General features: G+C 47.8%; 1 protein-coding gene across 2 annotated transcripts in view; it reads right to left on the bottom strand.

The window, feature by feature from the left end:
- Positions 1-8,359: 8,359 nt before the first annotated feature.
- The window catches only part of LOC133356788 (guanine nucleotide-binding protein G(i) subunit alpha-2-like), a 48,235-nt gene continuing 37,226 nt past the window's right edge, over positions 8,360-19,368 (bottom strand). For both annotated transcript variants that reach the window (XM_061574471.1, XM_061574472.1), the window contains exon 10: positions 8,360-19,244. The gene's annotated coding sequence lies outside the window, so the exon portion shown is untranslated. The remainder of the gene's footprint in view (positions 19,245-19,368) is intronic.

Below are 19,368 nucleotides of genomic sequence, written 5' to 3'. Positions count from 1 at the left end.
CTGGCTCCAGGAGCCACCTGTGCCTCTTACTCATAAAACAAGTGCGACCTGACTTAGACTTCTCCACATGCACCCTGAGAGCGTAGCAGCATCAGGCCACTATCCGCGTCAAATCAGGGCTTCAGACTAAAATAATTATTTAATTTTACCTCTTAGCTATAAGCTCTTTTTCAGAGTGGCTCATATTATCACGTGGTAATTTATAGTAGCGAACAAAAAACCTAAATGCATGTTTCCAAATGTGGAAGGCAAAACCGGAGGCGCAACCCAGAGTGAGAGAGAGAACACTCGAACTCCAAATATACAACAGGTATCGTTAGGGTCGGGATCGAACCCTTGACCTCCTGCGTACCAGGCGAGGTAGATCACATCTTTGTACCATGGAACTCCACGAAACATAAAGAAGGGCGAATAAGTTTTCATCAATACCTTGCTGTTATCGTCAACGAGCGTATACCATCACGCGAACTCTGGTCATCCTTGCAGCGGCTTTTGGCTAAGTCATCGGAACAAAGTCACCGCATCACGTGCTTTCAGATGTGCTTCTGAAGGCTTTCAGATGCGTCTGGAACGCTCTTTCATCTGATATTAGGAAGCCAGTGGAATAATGCACTTTCTAGATTGAAAACGCGTTTCGTTCAAACTGCTTTTTGTGTTCAGTTTTTTTTACCTCCCCCATCACCTCCGATTAGCACGGTTGGCTACGTACGGTGCAAAAGAAGTTCAACATACATATGTAGTAAGTTCGAGGAGACGATGTCGAAGTTGAGGCACACTCTGTTTATTAACTCCGGGACAGGTACAATAGTTGAAGGGGTATCGGCCCCTTCACCCGTACTATGGGAAACCCACCCTAGTCCTAAGCCCTCTGTCCTGTTCCCCAGTCCTCCTCTACTGGGCTACGGGAGGCTGACTGATCTGGCCCTGGCAAGCACAGATCTCGGCACCAGCTAACCAGCCTTGCCCTGATAAGGGCAGCGGTCTGGAAGCTCTTGGGCCGCGCCACTGGCTTACCCGGCTCGGCCCTTATAAGGACGGCGAGACCGGGGAGTCCCAGGGCCTAATCTCCGAGTCTTGGATCTTCACTGGTCAGCTTCGTGTCGAACTCAACTCGAGCTCTTTGGGTCTCCACCTTTTATAGGGATCGCCTCCGAGGGCTGGGGGCGTGGGCAATAACTGATGCGGACGTCGGTGTGACCACCCGTGTATGTGAGTGCCGACAGCCCTGTGTTTTTTGTCCGCCGTTTCTCCCGTAATAACCCCTACACATACAAACTCCCTGCTCTCGAAATCATCATCGGCATGAAATCAACGTGGGATTATAAAATGTCGTGGTGTGAGATTGCAGCAAAGAAGCTGTAGTTCTCCATCCCCCCCTGCCCCCGGACACCTCGTAAAAGGGGTGATGTGGCCACAAGCAAATCAAACAGCCTTGCAGGTCAGAAATGTCAAGTCTGCTGATTACAGAGGCTCACACGGGATATGAGAAAGAGTGTCTCAGGCGGCAAACGGGAGAGGCCAAGGACAGTGGGTGATGGCTTGACCGGAGGTCTCTGAAGAAAATCCATCGCGTTAACCAGGGCGACCGGAGGAAGTGTTACCGCAAGGAACTCATCCTCATCCTTGTGAAAACCCGATTTTGCCAGCAGGTGCAACTACAACATTTAAGGGCTGGGGGTGGTGGAAGCGGGGGAGGTATGTGGGGTTGAAACATCATCACTCGATGTTCGACTGTATGAAATATTACTTGGAGTGTATCTTAATAATATACGCCTTTTGGCGTCATCTGGTCCAATACCAATTGAGACTAGGCTCTAAGAAAAGCCGTCTCGGGTGTGAACTAATCAATTTCAAGGACAGTGCATATCATTATCAGAGTTGTCTCTTTTTGTTTGCATTTTGACTACTTGTGTTGTGGATATTACAAACATGATCCCTTGTATAAAGGTGTCAGTTTTGGTGCCAGATAAAAGGGTAAAAACCTCGATTTTAAGCTTTCGTGACTGCAGGGATTCATCTTCTTGGTTCTTTCGGTAAAGTCACGTAGAAGGGAAGTACCTGAGGACGGCTGCTTGCGTTGTGGCCGAAACGTCGTGAGAATTATATTATTTTATTACGTTTTGTTTTTATTATTTTATTACTTCCCTTCTGAGTGACTTTACCGAAAGAACCAAGAAAAGGGTAAAAACCTGTTACTGCTAATATGAAAACATTTTATAAAATGCACAACCAATGTGTGAGCACACAAGCGGTCGAGTGACCAACATTGTAGCTGCATGAGGTTTTTTGCCTTTCTTTTTTTAAATGCACAACTTAACCAACCGAACTTTGGGCCATTGCACAATTTTACCGCGATGGCAGTAACTGGATGGTTCTGTTTATTTTGTACCCGAATTGCAAAATCATAACAATTTTCGCAATTCCGTGCCGAAAAAAAGTGGCGAAGTGACGGCCAAAATAGCTGCACGAGTCAGGGCCTTGGAGTTGCCTTACAGCCCACAAACGTCATACTTCATATAGGCAGGCCTGCCTGAATGTATGTTTTTGTTAATCTTCTTTCGCACCGTACGTAGCCCACCGTGCTTATCGGAGGATACCGTTTTCCCAAAACCTTGGTACTGTTTCCTTTAAACGTATTTTACATTTGAGCCAAGCACGTCGCTTTGCAACGCGAGTTTGTTTTTGTATGCGCTTCTTTGTGTTGGGAACGCGTCTATTTGCTGTTTCCGATGTGGGGGTGCGGCTGTAGTAGGGAGTTATTAAATTAGCCGGGGCATGGTGGCGCATACCTGTGATCCCAGAGATTTTGGAGGAGAGAGTTGTGCAGATAAACATATTGACTTGTGCAACACTAAATCCACTGAACCGTGGCTAAAAATGTTTTTGTTATAGCAGGTGGGTTCCATGAAGCCATACGTGCAGACCGTGGAGTGCCACGCCTCTCGATACGCATATAGGCATTCTCCACGTGAGTGCAGTGGACGTAAGAGTGTGAAGGTCAGAGACCAGTATAAAGGTATCCATCGATTTAAAAAGAAAATCAGCTCGTGTGCAGGTGCTACAGGTCGATTGTTACGTCACACGGCCGTGAGAGATGATGTCAGCTTTTTGGGAGACCTTCATCCAGCAGTGGATGAAGGCCTCCCAAAAATGTCTGCTGAGGAATAGATGAGAGCGGAATCTTCACTCAAACACCTGGCTCGAGGTGTGCGTGAATTTTCGACTGGATTGCTCAATTACATCATTCACAACACAGGAACGGGTTGTCTCTCCCTTTGTCAAGAGAAACGTGCGTGAAAGGGGATTGTTGATCAACGTGTGAAATAAGCAGTGGCGCGCAGCACCCCCGGTTAATTGGTGCTTGTGAAAAGCGGCTGGTGCAGTTGGGATAATGAGACCTGGGTTGAGAATCATTCACCGCCGTGGTGTCGACGCCGCTAATTTCGCTCAGCCAGAGATGGGACAAGGTCGGATGTGCCACGTGCCGTCGAGCGTTTTGGGTTTTTTTTATTGCAAGCTCGTTGCAAAGAGCAAGCCACCCAGAGGCGTGGCCTAGGAGCTCCCAAAATTAAATGCGGACACTCTCGCAACGGTACGGGATCCTACACAGCGGGGAATTTGCGAATAACTTTCGTTTCGAATGTTATTACCGGGGATGGAGGAGGGGGGGCTTGTTAAGTAGTAATAATAAATACAATTTAATGAATGCCAAAACTGGGCCAATCCTGGACTGGTAGGGAAATAAATGTAACGCGCAGTAGGCTTTTCGTGACCAATATTATTGATGGTCAATTTTGTTGGGTTAGGATCGTGTCGGGTGTAGGTGGCTGCACGACACATTTACATTACGCGTTCTAACCCCCCAAAAAAACCCCGTTATTGTGAATGGCAGGAAGCACTCGTCGTTTTCAAGAAATGCATAAAAATGATATCCAGCCAGGATACCAATATAAATAAGGTACACCCATCTTAATACCAACCACGCGATTAAATACCTTGACGATATTTACTATAGATTACCTACTGGATTGCCAATGACCACGTAAACGAATCGCCAATTTCAAATGTTGCCCTGCATTGATCCAACCTTGTTATATACGAGGAGATAAGCAAGGTTGATTTCTGGTTAGTACATCTCTCCCCACCGCGGCGCTAATGGTCGCGGCTCCTCGTTGAGATGATGCTTTTGTGTTTACTTCTGAGCTTGTCACTGTTGACAATCTCGGGGCTTGCCTGTTACCTGAAATCATAACATTTGCAGTCACAATGCGCACGCTGAGCTGAGCTGCATTGGCTTCGGGGTGCCGCACGAATACGTTATACCAGCGGTCGGGAACCTATGGCTCGCGAGCCATATATGGTTCTTCCGGTGACGGCATATGGCTCCCAGAAAATTTTGAGTTGGAAAAAGTAATAATAATAAAAAATCAGTTTGGAACTGATTTTAAAATACTTGTGATATTGTTTAATAATACTGTGTCATTTTAAGGTAAACAGAAATTAGTTTTGAAGATAAATTTCACGGGTCACGCCTGCACGAAGCTCAACCTCACCACGTATGAACCAGACTACAAGGCCATCAGCAAAACCACGCAGCACCAGAAGTCGCATTAAAAGTAAGACATATTTAATTTATTATACGTTAAAAATACTATATGGCTCTCAATGAAATATATTTAGAAATATTTGGCTTTTATGGCTCTCCCAGTCAAAAAGGTTCCCGACCCCTGCGTTATACGGTCGCACTCATTGTGCTTGCCACAAATGAACCACAATACATTGCTCTGATCTCGTCAAGAAGCATAAACCATCACACGCGAACTCCGTTCATCCTGGCAGAAGTCGCTTTTGGCTGGCCATCGAACAAAGACGGTCACCGCATCGCGCGCTTCCAGATGTGCTTTTGCGGTCGTCTGGAACGCCCTTTCATACGATATTCGGAAGCCATTGGGAGCTATACATTTACAAATCTAAATCGCAAACTCATTTTTTTAGGACTGATTTTGTCTTTAGTTTATTGTCTTTCCCCCACACCTCAGATTGGCACGGTTGGTTACGTACGGTGCGAAACAAGTTACACACACACACACATTGTTTGTGTGCTCGGTACAAACCTCCGCCCCTCTCCCGTCATTAATGCTCCCACGGCTGCCTCAGCAAAGGTCAGTAAAGGTCACACTCACTTCGTAAAGGTAGATGCAACCTACAAAACAAATTTTCCGCATCCTCCGGATTATGAACAAAAACAGAGGGGAGATGAGGGGGGTGGTGGAGGGGGGGGTAGAATGGGGGACAAAAGGCGACGAGGGTAACTCTTATTGTGTAGCGAGTGAAAAACAAGCACGCATATGCATGGCGTGCTCCGTGTTGGGCTGGTGTATTGTGTCCGTCCGTCGTGCATCCAAAAATGGGAGGGGTGGAGCTGGGTGGAGAGCGGAGGGTGGGGAGGTGCTGGGTGGGGAGGATGGGGAGGGGCTGGGTGGGGAGGGTGGGGCTGGGTGGAGAGGGTGGGGAGGGGCTGGGTAGGGAGGGTGGGGAGGGGCTGGGTGGGGAGGGTAGGGCTGTGTGGGGGGTGAGAGGGGTGGGGCTGGGTGGGGAGGGGCTGGTCACCCCGTGGTGCCCTTATAAAACTCAACGTTTAACCTACTCACGCCGGCTTGTGCCCGCCCTCACAGTCGGGCATATTTGCGGAATACACCACGCCGCCGTTGACCCTGGCCATTGACCGAGCAACCCAACGTTCCTACCAGCTCCCTCCGCAGGAATGTGTTTTAGAGCAGTGGTTCTTAAACTTGACTACAGCCTTCACCCCCTTAGGTTCTCAGAAAAGACATCCCGCTAGTGCCTCCACTTTTTGGGTTTCCTTTGTGGCAACGTCTTGTCAAATCTAACGACTCACTGTAGATTAATCTATGCATGTGTGGTGCAGTGAAGTGTGGGTATCGTGTATGCATTTATGTAGAACTACTTTCGCACCGTACATAGCCGACCAAGCTCATCGGTGGGCTAAAAAAAAAGCAGTTTTATAGAAATACTTTTCAATCTAGATTTAAACGTGCATAGCACCACTGGCTTCCTAATATCAGGACGAAGAGCGTTCCAGACGGCCGCAGTAACACATCTGAAAGCGCGCGATAGTGACCTTCTTTGTTCGTGGGCTAGCTAAAAGCTTCTGCGAGGAAGACCAGAGTTCGCGTGATGGTTAATATTCCTTGACGAGACTCTTACCTCTTACAAAACGTCTGGTCAAGCATGAAAGAGTGGGGCAAAATACCCCCTGAGATGGGCTCTAACAGTGCTCCCTCTACGCGAAGGCCCTCCTGCAAGCAGTGGCGTGAGGAAGCAGTTACAGAGCTGCGCCTGTGCCTTTTTTAAAGAATGAAATCAACAACTTCATAATGACTTTAATAAGCACTCTCTATAAATAAGCACACCAGTCACGTGCCAGTGCCCTCATTAAGGCGCTAAGGAAATTCACTTTAAAGTGGGCTGTGTGTGTGTGCCGACGTCATGGTCTGAACCATTACTCGCAAATTACTATGCTTAATCGGAAAAAAAACAATTGCCCCCCTCCCCCCCCCCATGCAGACAGACTAATGAACTCCTTGTAGGTTGGTGCTCTGTTGTTCACGTTATGTCGCACGGGTACAGCTACCATCAGGAGCATCCCTGGGGATAGTTGGTTCGTTCGTTTCTCAGTCCGCTTGTCCCGGTGGGGGTCGCGGCGACAGCGTGTTGAGTAGTGACGGTCCCAGACCTCCCTTTCCCTGGTGACAGACTCCAGCACTACATTACTATACACTACTACACTACACTATACACTACTATACACTATAATACACTTCAATACCATACACTACTACACTATACATTACTATACACTACACGAAACACTACTATACACTACAATACCATACACTACTACACTATACATTACTATACACTACTACACTACACTATACTGTACACTACTATACACTATAATACACTTCAATACCATACACTACTACACTATACATTACTATACACTACTACACTACACGAAACACTACTATACACTACAATACCATACACCACTACACTATACATTACTATACACCACTACACTACACTATACACTACTATATACTACACTACGATACAATACATTACTATACACTATACATTACTATAATACACTATACACTCCACTATACACTACTACACGTTCCACTACACTGCAATACACAACACTACTATACAAAACATTACTATACACTACTATACGTTACTATAATATACTACTACACAATACACTACTACACTGTACACTACACTACTATACATTAGTATACGCTACACTAAAAACTACTCTCTACACTACAATATGCCGACTCTAGTTCTTCCTGAGTAATTCCCAGGCGTTCCCAAGCGACATCGTCCCGCCAGCGTGACCTCGGGCATCTTCACCCACTGGATAGTGTCCTTCACTCCTTTTCAGAGGGGGGGGCACTTTCGCCGATAAGACATCATCAGTGTGTGGGGGCCGTCACACATTTAAACCCATTGGGGGCTTGACAGCAGCACGCTGATGATGATGGGTGGGGTGTTTTCACAATTTGTGTTGTCGGGGGTGGGGGGCACACTACAGGCCACCAAGGGGCCGCCAGTGGCCCGCGGACTTTGCGACAAAGAACACCGCCGGGGGGTTAACAAAAACCTGTGCGATATAAATGAACCTTGTGGCGGGACCCCGGGGTCCCGAATAAACGGAAGTCAAAATCGTAATTAGTTCATTTATTTTTGGCCACTCCGTCCCACCGCGCACATAAACGCCGTGACCCACCTGGCGCGGATCGTTCGGTTGTCGTGTCGTCCAAGCGCAGCAGCGAGGACGAATGCGCAGAAGAAACAAAACTTTGATTAGCGCATCGTGTAGAGCTCGTCGAGAGGAATAGGTTGCCGCGTTGTTCGCCTTCAACAGACATAAAATGACGTCGCAACGCAGTTTATGCGAGAGCCGGGGGCTTATGGGACCCCGGGGTCCCGCCATAAGGTTCAAATGTAAGTTGTTATACATTGTTATTGTTGTCGATTCAAACTCGTGTTGGGCAGCTCGATGGAACAGCAACCCTAAGTGCGGTAGGTGCAAGAGCTATGTTTGCTTTTCTGGTTATCCCGACTTTTGCACAGTTTGTTCCTTCGTTCAAGATGAATGGTGCAGGTGATCGTGATAAGGATGTGGATTTGATTATTATAATCAAAACACATTTTGTGAGCCATTACCAGGGATTTAAATTGCTCACTTCACAATTTTCAGGAACACTGCTGAGCCTGGCTTGGAGTAAGCATTATCAGCTAACACACTACCATTAGAGAACAAAGCACGCCCGTCCATTTTTTTATTACTGTCCCTTACGTTCCTATAAGGAAAAAATAATAATAGATTAATGAAGTGTGACAAAATAATTACTGCAGCAGCGTTCCGGCTGAAATTAGGTACTATTGCTCATCAGAACGATCTATTCACCTCGCAGTCGGGTTTGTGCACGGCTCAAATCAGACAATTGACGAGGCAAGATGGGAGGGGAGGGGCGGTGTGTAATTTCTACACACTCATCTGCGTGTGGTAATTACGTGCAATCTACCAATGAACGTAGCTTCACCAGTTCCACTTGGCGCAGGAAGTTCCGGCGAATGAGCCTGTTGCACCCTCCTCAGCGGTGGCCCAGGAGCCTGCCCTCTGTTGTGAGGCCCCGGGGAGGGGGCTTGGGGGTAAATCGGCCTCGCACAAAGAGGGCAGTCAGCCCACACCAGGCCTGTGGGAGCTGCAATCCGTGGTATTTTGCCCCAGGCCTCCAGGAACCCCTGGCCTGCCACTGGTTGTGGCTGTGCAACCAGTGGCAAGACTGAGAGGTGGGTGGGTGGCAGCCTGGAGAGGCCTTCATCCAGCAGTGGCGTGACCGTGGTCTGATCACAACGAACTGGTGGCTGCACCGAGATAATGCATCTTCTGTATTTGATTCATGTAGAGTGCACGGAATTTTTTTTATGATGTCGAATATTTCCGTTTCTTTCCTTAAGGAAACTCGGCAAAGATTCAAGATCTTGCTAGGGATTTAAATAGAAGATTGTTTATGGTTTTAATATCCTTGAGGCAGCCTTGAAAAGGGGATCAGTCTAAGTTCATAATGCAGATTTATGCCTTTTCAAATACACTTCTAAATGTTACGGGGGAAAACCCAAGAGATTTTGGCAGACTTTGGAATTCCTCAAAAAATGTATAAATGTGAGTGTCATTTATGCAAACATTTGAACAAAATCCAATTAATGGTCACAAACAAACCTTGCAATTGTCACTTTACTGCTGTAGTTTAAACCCACAAACACAAAACAATTGATCCCCTGTGTAGCCTTACAGACTATTGGGGGGAATAACTGTTAGCAAGCGCCTCAAAGCCAGCACAGCACACGAGGAGGTGGTGTGGCCAACGTTGGACTCGATCATCTTTGTGTTCCCAGGACTGGTCTTCACACGCCTGGCACAGTATTCCTGGAAGCCCAAGGGCAGGCTGCCTTTTGTCTTTCCAGGGCCTGATGTTTACACACCGCACCAGGTATTCATTTAAGGCTGAGTCGACTTAGGCTAGGACCCAGGACCGATTCAGATAATGGTCACCGCTGTTGGACCGTGAGCGAGTATCAAAACACGGATCGCCGGGTTCGTAGCACATCGCACTAACCGCTTGCACGACTAAATTCCGCGCTAACCACACACACGCGGGCTTTTACCGACAGCGGTAACTATGCATCAGTGCCGTTTGTCGTTTGGGTGACATCTAAACACCAAAGGCACGGTGAGTCACACAGCTTCGGGTCACACTGGGTTCACACACACACACACACAGAGAGAGGGTCAGCGGAGACGGGCCAGCGTGGACCTCAAAACACTTGTTTACCGTTCCAATAAAAAAAATTGAGCCACATCAAAAGAAAAAAAAACGGGTGTAAAAATATAACTTCACCGAGGTGGCGGCGGCGGCACGACGGCACGACGGTGATGACGCGGGGCCGCACAGGTGGACGACGCGACGAGGGAATCAGCGGAGGGAGAAAAGACACGGCCCCACGAACGACGAACGGTTTCGTGGACACGACTTGCCGGACACTCGCACTCAGGCACAGTTAAATCAGTGCCGGGTGGCTCCGGCGGTAGAGCGAGCGGCTCTCAAATCGGAATGTTGCGAGGTTCAAATCCAGTTTTTTTATGGGTGGGGTTGACTCGGCCCATCATCCCCCCCCCCCCTCGGGGTCGAGAGAATAGGTACCACTTTGTGGGGAAGTCAACAGGAGTTGTCCTACGGTTAGACTCGTCCGTGCCACAGGAGAGGGGAGTTTGCACCGATGGCTCAGGGATGTAAATGGAAGATGCCCCCGACTCGATGATAATTTCAGCAAAAAACTCATAATGCAGTGTGGGAGCCTAAATAAAGAAATAAAGGCTGATGGCAGCATCTGGCAAAATACGACCACCATGGGTTTGAGACTCCGTGCAGACATCATTGTGGAATTGGACTTGTAATAAAGCCCGCAGAGAGGGTTTGATCTCAGTAACTAAAAAAAAACATGTAATCAGGCGAGACCCGATTGACACGACTCCCTGAACCTGGCAAAATGAAAAGATGAAAGAATAAGAAAAACCTCAAATAAGGAAGCAAGAGCCCCCAAAATATAGGGAATGCAAATGGAGCAAAAGTGCAGAAACACTACGCCGATAAAACATTTAAGACATGCTTATAGAGTTGTAACTTTAAAAGGTTAAAAAAATGTAAACTGCGAGTGATGGAATCATTCAAATGAATATATATGCTTGAAGTGACTGCTATAGCCGTCTGCAAGATCATCTTCATTCTTGCAGCAATGTATTCTCAGCATTGCGTTTGAAAGTATTTTGTAACGAGGAGTCTCAAAGCATGTCGCATATACAAATGAGCAGAAATGCACCACTGGCACTGCAATTAGCTCACTGGGAAACAAGTCAATCAAACACAGCAATAATACTCAAAATGTACACCAACTTCCAAGGAGTATGTTACGTCAAGCTTTTACAACAGTACCTCTTGAATAAGTATTGCTTAACTTTATGGTAACAACGACAAAACAAACTCTTGCACATTCCCTCGTCTATTTAATATCGCCTTAAAACTGTTAAGAAACATAAAAAATGCAAGCAGCAGCAGCATCATAACCCACCATCTCAGCCTACATCACTGGCGCGTCCAAACACGCGCAATCTGTGCAGGGCCTTACCGTGCTCTAACTGGCAAGGCGCCGATAAGGGATGCGTATACGTGGCCGATATGCAAACGATGAAATCCAAACGCTGCCCCAAGCCTCCTGCGCAGTATACGACTCGCGCAAAAAAACACATCTTCACGCATTCGTCAATAACACCGTGGCCTTAAAAGAATACACATACACAGCACATGATTTTAGATTTGTGTCTTTCCCCCGCACCTCCGATTAGCATGGTTGGCTACGTACGGTGCGAAAAAAGTTGAACATCTACACAAATACATGAAATGTCCCCTATTATATTTGTTTCTTTCACGGTCACAATGTTATTGATGAATGTATTGGGTTTGTTTTGCATTGTCAATTTGTGCTTGTGCACCGCTGCCAACGCAAGCGGCGGCGGCGGCATCACCAAATAATCAGTGTACAATACGTTACTCGGGATCATACCTGCTACGTTATAGCTGCAGCACACTTTGTGGCACCACACAGCAAACGCATACAACAACAACAAACACCAGCATGTGAATGTTAATTGAAAATTCACGCTGGCGTTAGAAACGACCGTAATAGTATCCTAAAATAAACAGCAATTGTAGACACGCAACAAATGTAGAAAAACAAATCTAAGTTAACCGTGTACAAAATTGATGAGAGTTAAATGAGCCACTTTAGAACGCATATCGGCAGCACGCCTCAACCCAATGCAATCTGCCTCTACAGGTACGCGTGGACACGGCTCGGATTGGGCAGATCCAACCCTCTGCTGGAGTTAAAATTCCACACAAGGGATGGATTTTTTTCAGATACTGATTATTATTTTTTTGTCTTATCCATTGCATTGGCAGGCACACGCAAACCGACGCACTTTTGTAATAATTGGCACGTGGACAGGCAGGATTGATGAACGTAGAATGGCGACAAAGAGGAAGCACGGAGGAGTTTGGGGGTCAGGTTGGGTGGAAACTGACTTCTCGAGTTCAGGGGGGCAGAATCACAAATGATCAACTCCGCAATAACTGGTGAAGCAAGTTGAAATATAATTTAAATATAAATATTATCCGGTCGGTGGAGGCTGTGCATGCTTGTGGAGGCGAGGGTTGGTGAATCGCGAAAATGTTGTGAAACTCCCTTCCCCTGGGCGTCGAGGAGGTGCCGTACCGTGGCTCGCAAGGAGAACGCGACACTGAAAAATTAACCAGTAAAAACTAAGTTTTTCACTAAATCCTTTATATGCGTGGCGGCTAGAGTCCTCTCGTCCTCTGGCTTGAGATGGCTGCCACCTATGGGTCAGATTGTCTGCCACCATTAAGCAATTGGTAATTAAATGTGTAATTTTTTTCCCCTAAACAGTGTAAAATTTTGGAAATTTTTTTAAGGAAAATTAATTGTCACGCACAACGAGTCTGTGTGCAAAATGTCAGCTCGATTGGATCATGGGAAGTGGGTTAAAAAACGACCGAAAGATTTGCACGGTCGTAAGCAAGCAAGTGAACTTAATATAAAGGATTTAAAAAAAAGGTGAAACTCCCTTTTTTCGTCTGTATGGGATAGAGCGTTTCCCCCTCGCACGCGTGGCTTTTCCCCAGGGACTCTCCGGCTTCCTCCATCATGTAAACGCTCATGAATTAGCTGTTAACGCCTTAAAATATCGAGGACCGCAGAGCTTTGGCAATCGTTTGTGCCAGCTCATCGCGTGGCCGCCTTCCCGCGTGTCTGTGGTTTCCCTGCGCCTCCAGAGTCGTCCTCTCATTCTATGAGACTTAGCGAACGTCGTGCGGCACATCACAGGTTGACATTATTATTACTGTATTATTATTATTATTTGATAACCCGTCAATAATGCCATCACTGCACCGTTGTGCACTGCCCAGTGCAGAGACTGGTGGGTAAATGCGTCCACCGCCGAAGTTGACAAATGGTTATCGTCGGTTATCCATTTAGAACGGGTTATCCATTTACACCCGCAAAACGTTAAGAATGAGTGGGCTTGGGGCAAGACATTTTGGCAGAAGGGATGACGGGCCAACACGGTCGAGAATCATGATGAGGGGGCAGCCAAGGAAATGGAACGCGTCCCAGGAGACGTCCACCGTGGAGACGAAATGACGAGATTAGCTCATGCGCAGGCGCTGGGTGGATTGTTAACACTGCACGATCGTGAGAGATGGCGGCGGGCTTGTGGGGTTGGCCTTCATCCAGCAGTGAATTGACCAGGGCTGGAAGAGCATAAACCATCACGGGAACTCCGGTCATCCTCGCAGCGGATTTTGGCAAGCCATCGAACAAAGACGGTTACTGCATCGTGCGCTTTCAGATATGCTTCTGCGGCCGTCTGGAACGCTCTTCCTTCCGACATTAAGAAACTACTGGAACTATACATTTTTAAATCTGGATTGAAAACCCATATCTTTAGAATTGCTTTTTGTGTTTAGTTTGTTGTCCTTCCCCCGCACCTCCAATTAGCACGGTTGGCGACGTACGGTGCGAAAGAAGTTCAACGTACATGCATGTGTAATAACAGCCATAGAGGGTTCACGTGGAGATTGGCTTGCCGGTCCTGCTTTGTAGCCAATAAGGGTTGAGACAGGGAACATGGCCTCTGCGTGATCGCGGCATGTTAGCAGGGGGGAATGGCCTGGCCATTCGGGGCCCCAGCTAATGGGGAGCCGGATCAGAGGCGTGGTCCCGGGATTGACAGGGAACCATCGAGAACGGTCAATGCTGTCTACGGAGGATTGGCTGGGGGGTACCACGTGACGAAGGGATTAAGAGAGAGAGAGAACGATCGAGAGCAGACTGGGGAACTACAAGAGCAAGAGCCACGCGCGTACGGGGGCTCTGGGTGCCACGTGCGCGGTGGGGACTTGGTGTGAAGTCTGCCCTCTCTCCGTTGTCTGCCAGCAACGGAGAGTGTGTGAGTAAAGTGTATTGTGGAAGTGGAAATAAAAAGGACCGATTCCGAAGCCGTCTCAGAAGGATTATTACACACGCATACATGACGACGAGGACGCGAAAGGGTAATAAATCACTGTAGGCGTTTAACGTCTGCAACCAGCCGGAGAAAAAAAAAAATCTGAACAGGGAGGGCCTAATACATCAACACGGACGAGACGGCTCAATTACGCTCAGCGCGAACTCGCACAACGCACGTCTCAGCGACGGGTAAAGCAACCTGCACGAAGCTCGATGCACGCACAGTGCTCACAGCAGCGGGGTAGGGATGTCTCTCCTGCCCTCCCATCTCAAAGACGAAGGGTGAGAGACAAAAGATTTTCTTCGTGGCCTCATTAAGCAATCTCCCCAAGATTTGAATCTGTCACACGCAGCTTTGACTCGACTATAAACTACGCAGTGAATTGGTACGCGAGTAAACAATGCCACCCACTGTTATCCCGCGGAAAAAGCCGCTGATGCTGAAAACAGTGCCAGCCTTGGCAACCAGCACCAGCACTCTGGAGCTCACGCCTGGTCTACAAGGTAAAGGTGTAGCCCTGCAATTGCTGGCTCACGTCACTGCTGGTGGATGGGCCTGTGCTAGAGAGGCCCTCCGTGTAGGATATTTTTGTCCACTCTTCCACCTTCACGGAGGTGGGAAAACCCCCACAATGTATACCCACCACTCGCAATCTGCCCATCGACCAACTGTGGTGCTACCATTTATAGTGTAAAAGGATGGATAGAGGTGGCGGTGGGGGGACGTTGGGACAGGAGGTAGAAATTGAGAAACCTGCCCCATTGTTTTGACTTTGCGTCGGGAGTTCAAAGTGAACCGGCGACCTCTGGAGTGCGAGTCAAGGGTGCGAATCGTGACACCACGAACTCATGAAGACAAGTGCTCTCCGGATGACTCTTCAGTGTGCTTTTATTTTTTTACGTGGGGGTTAATAAAAACCATTATTTTCTAAGCAAAGCCTCAACGAGTCTCAGGACTCTTTCGAGAGGGACCTGCTTTGATTGGCTAGTCAATTGTTTTGTGCGTCGGAAGAGAGTGAAGTACCCGGAAAAAATCCCAACACTCCAAAAATGCAGATGTCAACAACCTACTTACTAGGAATAGGTTTTTACCCTTTCAACTGGTACAAAAACTGACACCTTTATACAAGGCATCATGTTTGCAATAACCACAACACAAGCAGTCAAAATGCAAACAAAAAGAAACAACTCTAATGATGATAATGATATGCACTGTCCTTGAATTTTGACTGCTTGTGTTGTGGTTATTGCAAACATGATGCCTTGTATAAAGGTGTCAGTTTTTGTACCAGTTGAAAGGGTAAAACCTATTACTATATTTTGCCACTGGTAAAGGAGGTCTCATAGTGTAAACCTACTTACTCTATTGCTCTCTTAAAACTCACCTAATTTGGTCCTCCTCGAGTAATAAAAAAGACGTAGGGTTACAGTAGTTAAAACACAACTACAAACTGAGTAAATAAAGCAATGTTATGCAACTGCATTTGCTGTGACATTAATAACGGTGAAGCAATTCCACTAAATCCGAGCTCCGAGCTAAAATTACAACATCGGTTTCACTCTTATTCAACGATCCTCACTCTCGTATGCAGAGCGAGTGGGACAATGCTTCCCCCCCTCTATTTGTGCGTTCAGTAGTCACTGGATGGGAATCTCTGAGGTTGCACCGCAATGCCCTCTTTTGTGGGGCCATTCCACCCCACGAAGGGCTGAAATGCACTGCGAGAGATCCGAATGGATTTTTCGTCTCTCGTGATGCCAATAGCCCAGTCGGGATCAGATTGGAGGAAAATTACGGGAAAAAAAATATAATGGTGCAGCAATCGTATAATTGCCATCTTAAAATTAGCAACTGTTCATTAGCTAGCGTTTATCACACTCCATTCCGCTCTACTCCTAGCTTTCATTATTTTTTACCAGGTATCTGATATGTTTAAAGATGCAACTTGCATTTTAATTAATTATATTCTCGCGCCTGATGGCAATATGATTCGGGAGCTAAATACCAATGTTGAGGTCTGCTAACAGCAAAGAAAGGGCTTCAGGAGAGTGTGTAGTTTTAAAATTCCTCCTCTGTTGAACTAAAAATACAATTATTTTTTATTTTATCAGGTAAGGCCCACTGAGCTATACAGCTATTTTCCAGAAGCGACCTGACCACAAGTGATCGCTGAATGAAGTGGCTTATCATGTGGAATTTAGAGAAGCGCCTCTCTAAACGCATGTTGAGTCTAAATGTGGAGGGAAAAACCAGAGGACCCCGGATAAAAATCCACGCGACCACGGGGAGAACAAGCAAACTCCAAATATACAGGAGTCAGGGTCGGGATCGAACTCACAACCTCCTGCATACCAGGCGAGGTAGTTAACATCTCGCCACCATGGCGACATCGACGTCATTAATCTTAAGGAATGCTCTCGTTAAACGTGGGGCCCCGGACTCGGACACTTCAACACTGGCGGTGACCGCAGGTCTCATCTCTTCCCCGCAGCCGAAGCAACGGACCCGGCCAAGAATCCGACCTCTTTAACGACCACTGGCTCACACTTCCCATCTCCTCCTCCTCCTCCGTACTGCTTCCCAAGTACATTCCTTGTCGTTGAACATAAACACTGACGCAGACTGCAATGTTCACGACGTTATTCAGTCATTACTGATGTGTCTATAAATTCCGTGGTCTGTGCAAGACACACCTTTTAAGACTTGCCTTCCCACAAAATAAAATCGTTAAGTAAAAACAGTCTCGCTTTACTTTTAATTTACCATGCGATTCGTTACAATTTACTCTGCTCTCAGTCGATGTTCAACGCCGAGGTCGTGACGAGTTTATTTTCTCATCCCTGTTGCTCTGTGACCCCCCCCCCCCCACCAGCACCGCTAACGTGCACTGATGCCGACTTTATTGAGGGCGATATTGGCACATCAAAAAATACATATTTGGTTATTTATTTTATAAGTGTTACAACTATGTTACCAAATACCAATTAATTATTTTGTACTTGTTAGAATCATGAGATGCAAACGTTACATTACAAAAAAAAAACTCCAGAGTGGGTTATGAATCCAGGACACCAGTCTAAAACAATACCCATTGGGCTCTGGCCTCATCTCATGAGAAGAGAGGGGAAGAGGGGGTGGTATTTTACATGTTTTATCCCAGTGTAGCTTTTAACAGACTGTTGGGGCAAGTGCTGTTAGCGAGCACCTATGAAGGCCGGCCCCAGCACACGAGGGGGTGGGTGGCCAACACCACGCCCGGTCGCCTTTGTCTCCCCAGTGCTAATATTATACACACCACACCAGGTACTCTTTTCTTTTCGAAACTGCCTCTGGTGTTTAGCTTGTTGTAATTCCCCTGGCACTACCAATTCGCACGCTTGGCCACGTACGGTGTGAAAAAAGTTCAACATACAGAGAGTATACGAGGCCTGAATTGACCTCGGGGGGGGGGGGGGAGGGACACACCCAGGACTGGTGCAAACATTCGCCACTGCTACCGGTCGTGAGCGGGAATGGAAATCGGGTCACCGGGTTGGCAGCATGGTGCAGCGAGATAAGCGGGCGCACCGCCGCGTGCGTCAGGTTTCCGTCTTATTCCGTTATGGTCACCGACCGCCGTCCCGCTTTCGCCGGTACGGCTGCGGTTTCAGAAATTCCCGTCCACCATAATTTGCGAAGGGGGGTGGGGTTGGGGCGGGGGGGGCTTGTGATGAATCTCTCACCGTGAGAACATCGCCAAGAGCAGCAGCAGCAGCACGCATTCGACAATTACCCGTGCCGACTGTGCCGGGGGCGCGTAAAATGCAATCAAGAGGCGATATCTCTACGAGGCCAAGGGCAGATCGGTGCCGACAACTGGGAGAGGCATAGCCAATTCTGTGTCGCTGTACGGCTCTGCGATGCGTTTTCTAGGTTGTACCCACACGTTGCGTGGCCCGAAGTCTGGCGCCTTGTGTGTGCGTGCGCAATTTGTCACTTGTAATTTCTCTCGCGAGCCTCTCTCAGCGCCAGCTTGAGCCACTTCAATGGGTGGACCCCTGAGCGTGAACGATGGGAGTGGGGGGACGCCCGCCCGCCCGCCCGCCCGCCCGGGCCACACTCATGCGATTACAATTCCACGCCACACACACACACACCAGTTAGAAATAGCCTCACGGAAAGAACACGCCGCCCAAAGAAAGCCACCTCATCATGCTTTGCTATGGAAACATTACGGGCAGAAACAAATGTAAAGCAGAAATGCAATCGGTGCCTCTACCATCTTAGCAGTGCACGGCATTGCTTTTTGCATTGAAATATGTGGGGGGGGGGGTCCCATATTTTATATGGAATGCTCATTTTCCAATGGAAATCTGGTAATCCATCAGCATATGTTCAACAAGCCTGACTCTGCTGATGAGACCAAGAAGGTCGAGGCCGGTGCAGTTTGCCTGTTTAAGCGAAAAATGCTTGATGATGTTTGGTCGAGAGAGCCAATAGTCAGATGGGCCTGCTTATTATTTTGTTCATGTGTGGAGGCACAGAACAGAGGAGTTCTGCTCGTATTTGCTTTTGCCCAACGAACAAGCGGCTGTTGCAGCAGACGCTCGCGTGATTGCGTGTGCCCGAAGCTGCGTGACACAACTTCGAAGCTTCGTTAATGAGCAGGGAGGGAAACAAAGGATTCACGATCACGGTACAGGGCGGCGATGTGGCACTCCCGCGACGTCACCCTGACGCCACTCTTGGAACCCACAGCCTGGGTTGAGTATCCACAAGACGAGAGAGCAATATCTTATTTTGAGTTGCATCTTCAACTTCATTTCCATCGGGGGGGGGGTGAGGAACGGGAAGCCACGACTCCCTGGGAATCCAACCACAGCATGAGCGATGAGTCCAGCGGCAGAAGGCGACAGGAACGTTGGCGGGGCAACGATGTGACACGTGTGCGTTTGCGATCGGCGTCATCGTCTCCGTCGTGTGCGGTTGAGCGTCGGCACCCACGCTCCGCGCCCTGCCAAGAGACACGACGAGACACGACGAGACTCAACTCCCAGAAAGGGGGATGACGGCACGCAAATGCTCACCTGCGGACGGTGTGATCTACAACCCTTAGGGTGGAGCGGTACCATATGGCT

This window comes from Lethenteron reissneri, chromosome 55 (assembly GCF_015708825.2).
Source record: "Lethenteron reissneri isolate LAM-NWPU_2019-01 chromosome 55, ASM1570882v1, whole genome shotgun sequence".
Lineage (NCBI taxonomy): Eukaryota > Metazoa > Chordata > Hyperoartia > Petromyzontiformes > Petromyzontidae > Lethenteron > Lethenteron reissneri.
The sequence above is the reverse complement of the archived record's forward strand: the minus strand, read 5'-3'. Positions and strand labels throughout refer to the sequence as shown.